This window comes from Rhinopithecus bieti, unplaced genomic scaffold (assembly GCF_001698545.2).
Source record: "Rhinopithecus bieti isolate Rb0 unplaced genomic scaffold, ASM169854v2 scaffold_905, whole genome shotgun sequence".
NCBI lineage: Eukaryota > Metazoa > Chordata > Mammalia > Primates > Cercopithecidae > Rhinopithecus > Rhinopithecus bieti.
Window position 1 is genome coordinate 1,559,618 of NW_016803348.1, and position 7,569 is coordinate 1,567,186.

A 7,569-nucleotide genomic window follows, 5' to 3' on the forward strand; every position below is an offset into this window, starting at 1 on the left:
CTGATATATATATATATATTTTTTGAGATAGAGGCTCGCTCTGTTGCCAGGCTGGAGTGCAGTGGCGATCTCGGCTCACTGCCACCTCCGACCCCCTGGTTCAAGTGATTCTCCTCCCTCAGCCTCCGGAGTAGCTGGGATTACAGGCACACGCCACCACCCCCAGGTAATTTTTGTATTTTCAGTAGAGACGGGGTTTCACCATGTTGGCCAGGATGGTCTCGATCTCCTGACCTAGTGATCCGCCCGCCTCGGCCTCCCAAAGTGCCGGGATTACAGGCGTGAGCCACCGCATCCGGCCAAAGGTGACAATTGCTTTGCAGAAAGTATAGTGTCATTAGGTTAATAAAAATAATGCAAAATTTTAGAAAAGTGATACTTTAAACATTTTCCAAGTGCCTAAAGGTGTCTGAAACATTTTGAAATTTTTACAAGATTTTAGAAAATAAAATTTAGGAAGATGTGGGCAAAAGTTATGTTCTGATGGTAAGCATGAATTTATTTCTTAATGTAAATTTTAGTACATTTTGTCATTTAGCAGATATTAACTGCTTACTGTTTGTTGCAGAATGCCACAGACAGTAGTGGATCCAAAGATGAATCAGCTAGTTAAGGACTTCATAATCAGGTAGAAAATAAGACACTCATACAGATTACCGGAATACAAGGCAGTGTATGATGTAAACCCAGTGCTGTAAGAGAACGGAGGGGTAAGAGATAACCTTTAGATTGCTGTTTTGGGAATATTGCTTAAAGAATATGACATCTGTGCTAGGACTGTAGTTATTTCCTTGCTTTAAATGTTAAATTTTCATTATTTAAACATTAAGTTTTATTTAGACACATAAAATAAATACTAATTGTTCATTTTTATTGCAAATTATTTGAGAATTTAGTCAGGCTTCAAGACTAAAATGCATATTTTATTATAGATAAGTTAGAAAAATATTTTGGATATTTTAAATGGGAATGATCACATTAATATTATTTAGTTTATACTAAATATTAAATTTCGTATCAGAACAGAGTTGCAGTATTCAATGCATATTCAGAGTATTGTATTCTAACATTCTCAGATCCTTTGTTTTTAGAGACAGGTGCTTGCTATGTTCCCCAGGCTGGATAAAACTCCTGGGCTTAAGTGATCTCCTGCCTCAGCCTCGTGAGTAGCTGGGACTAAAGGTACAAGCTGCTTCACCCAGTTTTTCAGATCCTTTTGATAAAGAACAATTGATTCTCCTGCCTCAGCCTCCCACGTAGCTGAGATTACAAGCACCTGCCACCACACCTGGGTAATTTCTGTGCTTTTAGTAGAGATGGAGTTTCACCATGTTAGCCAGGCTGGTCTCAAACTCCTGACTTCAGGTGATCTGCCCACCTCAGCCTACCAAAGTGCTGGGATTACAGATGTGGGCCATCGCGGCCAGCCAATTTGAATCTTTATTATGTCATTGCAATGTCTGACTCAGGAGTTAGCCAGCTACACTAATAAGAGCCAGCAGGTTTTTTTTTTTAAAAAAAATATTCTTTTTGCCTTACTCTAAGCCCTTTATGGGATTTTCTTACTATGGAAATTAGGGAGTCTGTGAATGACACATTAGGTGATGACACATTAGGATACTTCTTTCAGGGCATTTGTTCTGGGTGTTGGAGGTATTGTATGATCACATTAGCTTAAACTAATCTTTATTCCTGGACTATTGAAGCAATTATAATTAATAATAGCTAACACTGAGAGTGGTTATTATGTGCTAGATACCATTATAAGCTCTTGAAACCATTATAACCCTGTGAAAAGTTACTATAATAATCTGTAATTGGAGATGAGAAAATTAGGCACATATAGCTGAAGTGAGGTCATAAAGCTGATAAGTGTTAGAACTAGATTTAAACCAGAGCAGTCCGGCTTCAGAATCCATGCTGTGCTATAACTAAGTACTACACTATACTGGCTTTCAACTTTTCCTTTAATAGGTCTCCTTTTAGTCTCTGGTACATTTGATCTGGTACATCAATATCTTCCTAGAATAGCATTTCTGTCACCCCATATCCTGGTTCAGAAACGTTCATTTCCTATCAAGATAGTAAAAACTTGTTTATTAACAGCATACATGGCTGTCCTGAAGTTTTACCCCAAAACAACCTTTCCAGCCATACCTTTCATTACTACAAAAACCTTCAGTGCTAACCTAAGTACTCTACTATGCTTTATTCTCATTTGTAACTTTACTAATCTTCTGGGTGCTCAGAATTACCTGTATCAGAAATTTACAAATCATTGCAGATATCTTTTTGGTTAAGAAATTCTCACGTAAGCCCATCTGTAAGAGGACCTGTCCCAGGCTATTTGAAAAGTTATTTTTGGTAGCAGCGAGTTAGAGACAACCTGGATATCCATCACTGGAACAGCGGATCGATAAAATGTTGTAGAAGAATAGCACGGAATTTAAGAGCATAGAGTGATCATATATTCTGGCTTGCCCTAGGATGACCCTGTTTAACCTGTTATCCCAGTGTAATTATTCATAGCACCTCCTTTCACTCTCATGATTAAGATGATAATTTTTTTTTGAGACAGAGTTTCACTCTTGTCACCCAGGCTGGAGTGCAATGGCACAATCTCAGCTCACTGCAACCTCCGCCTCCCAGATTCAAGCAATTCTACCTCAGCCTCCCAAGTAGCTGGGGTTACAGGCACCTGACACCAAGCCTGGCTAATTTTGGTATTTTTAGTAGAGACGGTGTTTCACCATGTTGGCCAGGCTGGTCTCAAACTCCTGACCTCAGATGATCTACCCGTCATCCTCCCAAAGTGCTGGGATTACAGGCTTGAGCCACCATGCTTGGCCAAGATGATACATTTTATAGACATTTAAACTATACAGTAATTGGAAGTAGATTATATATCCATATGGCAACATGAATGGATCTTTAAAACAATGTGTTAAGGGAAAAAAGTAAAAAATAGAATGTAATAAATAATATACTATTCACAAAAATTAAAAATGCAGGCACAATAATATAACAATACACTTTGTAGGAATATAATCAAACAAAATAATATACATTAAACACAAAAGAATAGCTGCTTATGGAAAATGAAGAATGGGATAAGGGTTGAATATTAAAAGGAATAGAAGAGGACATTTCCACAGACCCATAATAAAGTGCCAGAAACTGAGGAGAATAATTAACTGCACCTGAGATTTCATTAAAAAACAAATGAGCAAACATAAAAGGACTATATCAATTCATAACTTAAAATCCTGCAGAAGCTTCCCAATGTCTATAGCAGGGGTGTCCAATCTTTTAACTTCCCACTGTCTATAGCAGTGGCGTCCCATCTTTTAGCTTCCCAATTTCTATAGCAGGGGTGTCTAATCTTTTAGGTTCCCAATATCTATAGCAGGGGTGTCTAATCTTTGGCTTCCCTGGGCCACACTGGAAGAATAATTGTATTGGGCCACACATAAAATATAGTAACACTAACAATAGGTCACCAGGCACGGAAGCTCACACCTATAATCCCAGCACTTTGGGAGGCTGAAGTGGGCAGATCGCCCGAGGTCAGGAGTTCGAGAGCAGTCTGGCCAACGTGGCGAAACTCTGTCTCTACTAAAAATACAAAAATTAGCCAAGCGTGGTGGTGCACGCCTGTAATCCCAACTACTCAGGGGGCTAAGGCAGAAGAATCGCTTGAACCCGGGACGCAGAGGTTGCAGTGAGCCAAGATTGCGGCACTGCACCCCAGCCTCGGTGACAGAGCTAGACTCTATCTCAAAAAAAAAAAAAAAAAAAAAAAAAAAAATTGCAAAAGAACTTACAGTCTTTTAAGAAAGTTTACAAATTTGTGTTGGGGTGCGTTCAAAACTGTCCTGGGCTGCATATGGCCTGCAGACTGTGGGTTGGACAAGCTTGATCTACAGGATCAAATTCATATGCTTCATCGCCACAGTCCTGCATAGATCTCAAACTTCCTCTCTATCAATTATGTGTAATTGTGCCTGATTTGTGTTGTTAGGTGGACAGTGACTTTTTCCTTTAGCGTCCATAGCCAAGTTCAGACTCAGCCTCCGAAGGTTATGGTTTCCTAGATAGATACTAGATTATATAGTAATCTTTCTTGGCAAGAGTAGTAGCAGGCAGATAGTGTAACACTTTTGGGGTGTGAGAAGGCAGTGGAAATGCAGTCAGTCAGTCCAGGTATGTACGTTTCTATACTCTGTCAGCACTTCAAAGCAGTAACCTTTAACAGCATTGTGTCTTTTGAGCTTCCATAGTTATCAGCACAGGTCTTCACATTTAAAAGTAATTAACAAGGTAAAATATTTAATATACAGCTTTCATGAACTTAATAGTTGAGGCTTGGCATGGTGGCTCACACCTGTAATCCCAGCACTTTGGGAGGCCAAGGTGGGCGGATTGTCTGAGGTCAGGAGTTTGAGACCAGCCTGGCTAACATGGTGAAACCCTATCTCTACTAAAAATGCAAAAATTAGTTGGGTGTGGTGGCGCATGCCTGTAGTCCCAGCTACTTGGGAGGCTGAGTCAGGGAAAATGCTTGAACCTGAGGCAGAGGTTGCAGTGAGCTGAGATCCGGCCACCACTCCAATCCTGGGTGACAGAGCAAGACCCATCCCAAAAATAGAAAAAAAAAAAAAAAAAAAAAAAAAAAAAATAGTTGAATACATATTACTTTTTTAAAAAAATTTTATTATTATACTTCAAGTTCTAGGGTACATGTGCACAACGTGCAGGCTCATTACATGTGCCGTGCTGGCCCATTGCACCCATCAACCCGTCATTTACATTAGGTATCTCTCCCAATGTTATGCCTCCCTCCCCCTACCCTCCACTGCACGACAGGCCCCGGTGTGTGATGTTCCCCATCCTGTGACCAAGTGTTCTCATTGTTCAGTTCCCACCTATGAGTGAGAACATGCAGTGTTTGGTTTTCTGTCCTTGTGATAGTTTGCTGAGAATGATGGTTTCCAGCTTTATCCATGTCCCTGCAAAGGGCATGAACTCATCCTTCTTTATGGCTGCATAGTATTCCATAGTGTATATGTGCCACATTTTCTTAATCCAGTCTGTCATTGATGGACATTTGGGTTGGTACCAAGTCTTTGCTATTGTGAATAGTGCTGCAATAAGCAGCATATTACATTTTTTCCCAGCATCACCGACTAGGCTGGTATGACTGAAGTTATCAAAAGAAGTAGCTTTTCTTAAAAATGTGCATAAAGGTAGTAATAGTAAAAATAATAATTTGATATAAGACTTACAGTGGGAAAATGTATTCTTGGTGTTAATACCTATCAATATATTTAGGTAATTTAATATAACCTCAGAAACATGCTGAACTATTTTTGGACTCAAAGAAAGAAAGAAAGATTATATTTAGTTATAAGAAAGAAAATGGATGAAGTTCAGTTGCCATCTGCTTTCATTTCATCTAGTTTCATCTGTCAGAAACCACTTACTCTGAAACAAGTATGTCATAGATTCTTTTTGCAAATAAGGTCTGTATCTATTTTAAGTCACAAAAGTCCTAAAAGTGACTTGGAAGTAAAATACAGAGCTTCTACTGAAATATGTGGTAAATATTTTAGCTTTTAAGCTTTAATTTAAAAGGACTTGGTTTGGTAGCCTTCATTACAAAATGAAGAATTTAGTGAAATTATGACACTGCTTTCCCTTCCAAACTCTCATTCAACTAAAAACCTGGCAATTACTTTCTAAAGATTATTTAATCACTTTTAATTTTTTCTTTGCATGAGAAAACTTGTAGATACAATTATTTTGATATTAAATATTGACCCAGTGATAATTATAGCTTTGGTGGTGAAGGTCTTTTGAAACACAGCCCATGTTAAAATTTTTTCTTTAGTCACCCCTCATTCTCTATAGAATCAAGTTCTTATCTCTAAGCCAATATTCAGGGCCTGCCTTTATCTGGCCCCAACTTATTTTTCCAGCTGCTTTCCCACTTTCATGAATTATGTGTTCTAGCCAAACTAGATACTCATTTTTTTTTTCTCTTTTCGAGATTTTTATTATCTTGGCCTCTCTTTGGGTTGTCTCATATTTCAATACTTACATGGCCTTCAAGGCCCAGCTAAGATTGTGTCTTCTCTAGGCTGTCTTCTCTGATATACTTCCTTCTATTAACATCTAATAGTCCCTAACTCTTCCTTTCTTAGGGATTTCTAAATATTTTCTCCATTGTGTTAAGACTAGTTATGTACTTGTCTTGGCCGGGCATGGTGGCTCATGCCTGTAATCCCAGCACTTTGGAGGCCAAGGTGGGTGGATTGTTGGAGGAAAGGAGTTACAAAAATTAGCCTGGTGTGGTGATGCATGCCTGTGTCCCGGCTACTTGGGAGGCTGAAACAGGAGAATTGCTTGAACGTAAGAGGCAGAGGTTGCAGTGAGCCGAGATCGCGCCACTGCTCTGCAGCCTGGGCAATAGAACGAGACTCCATCTCAAAAAAAAAAAAAGATTTAAGCAGGGGCCAAGAAATGGGAAGTTAAGTTTTGTATGTATTTGATTTGAGGTGTCTGTGAAGCCATTTAAGTGCCTAGATGTCTTCTAGACAGTTTGATATATGGATCTCTTTAGAGAAAGAAATTTTTGATATCTTTCAAATTCAGTTGAAACATGGGACCATATTTGATATTTAACTAAAAGTAAATAAAATACAATTTTGGATTGTTCTAACTTAAGTAACTAGCACACGTGAACTAGTAGACCAAAAGTGTTATACTATCTACCTGCTACTAGAGTTACAGGACTATCTATCTCCAGGTGTCAAATTAAAAAGGCTTGGATTGACTGGGCACAGTGACTCATGCCTGTAATCCCAGCACTTTGGGAAGCCGAGGGAGGCGCATTGTTTAAGACCAAGAATTCGAGACCAGCCTGGCCCACATGGTGAAACCCCATCTCTACTAAAAATATAAAAATAAGCTGGGTGTGGTGGCCCACACCTGTACTCCCACCTACTTGGGAGGCTGAGGCAGGAGAATCATTTGAACCCAGGAGGTCTCCGAGGTTGCAGTGAGCCAAGACTGCACCACTGCATTCTAGCCTGGGCAGCAGAGTGAGACTCCATCTCAAACAAACAAACAAACAAAAACAACAACCACCAAAAAAAGTGAGCTCTGTTAAATTTCAATAAGGTATTAGAAATTATTAAAAATGACCTAAGAATTTAATAAGCTATTTGCAAATGTGATCTTGATCTATATCTATTTTGGGTAGAGATATATTATTTATGCTATGAGCAAAAGGGAATCATTAGAGGGTTTTAAACAGGGAAGGATTGGAAAATTGACAGAAGGAAGTTAATGCAAGATAGTGATAGTCATCAAAGTAATGAGTTTTTGTGTCTAAATCAGGGTCCTGGGAATATGGATATGAAACATAGGCAGATTAAGAGCTAAGCATTATGCTAAAGTAATTGTTTATGTGTTGTAACCATGTTCTAGCATGTTCCATGCTTTACACTTATCAATTTATTTCTCATCAATCTTGTGAAGTATGTACTACAGTGATGCCCATTTTAT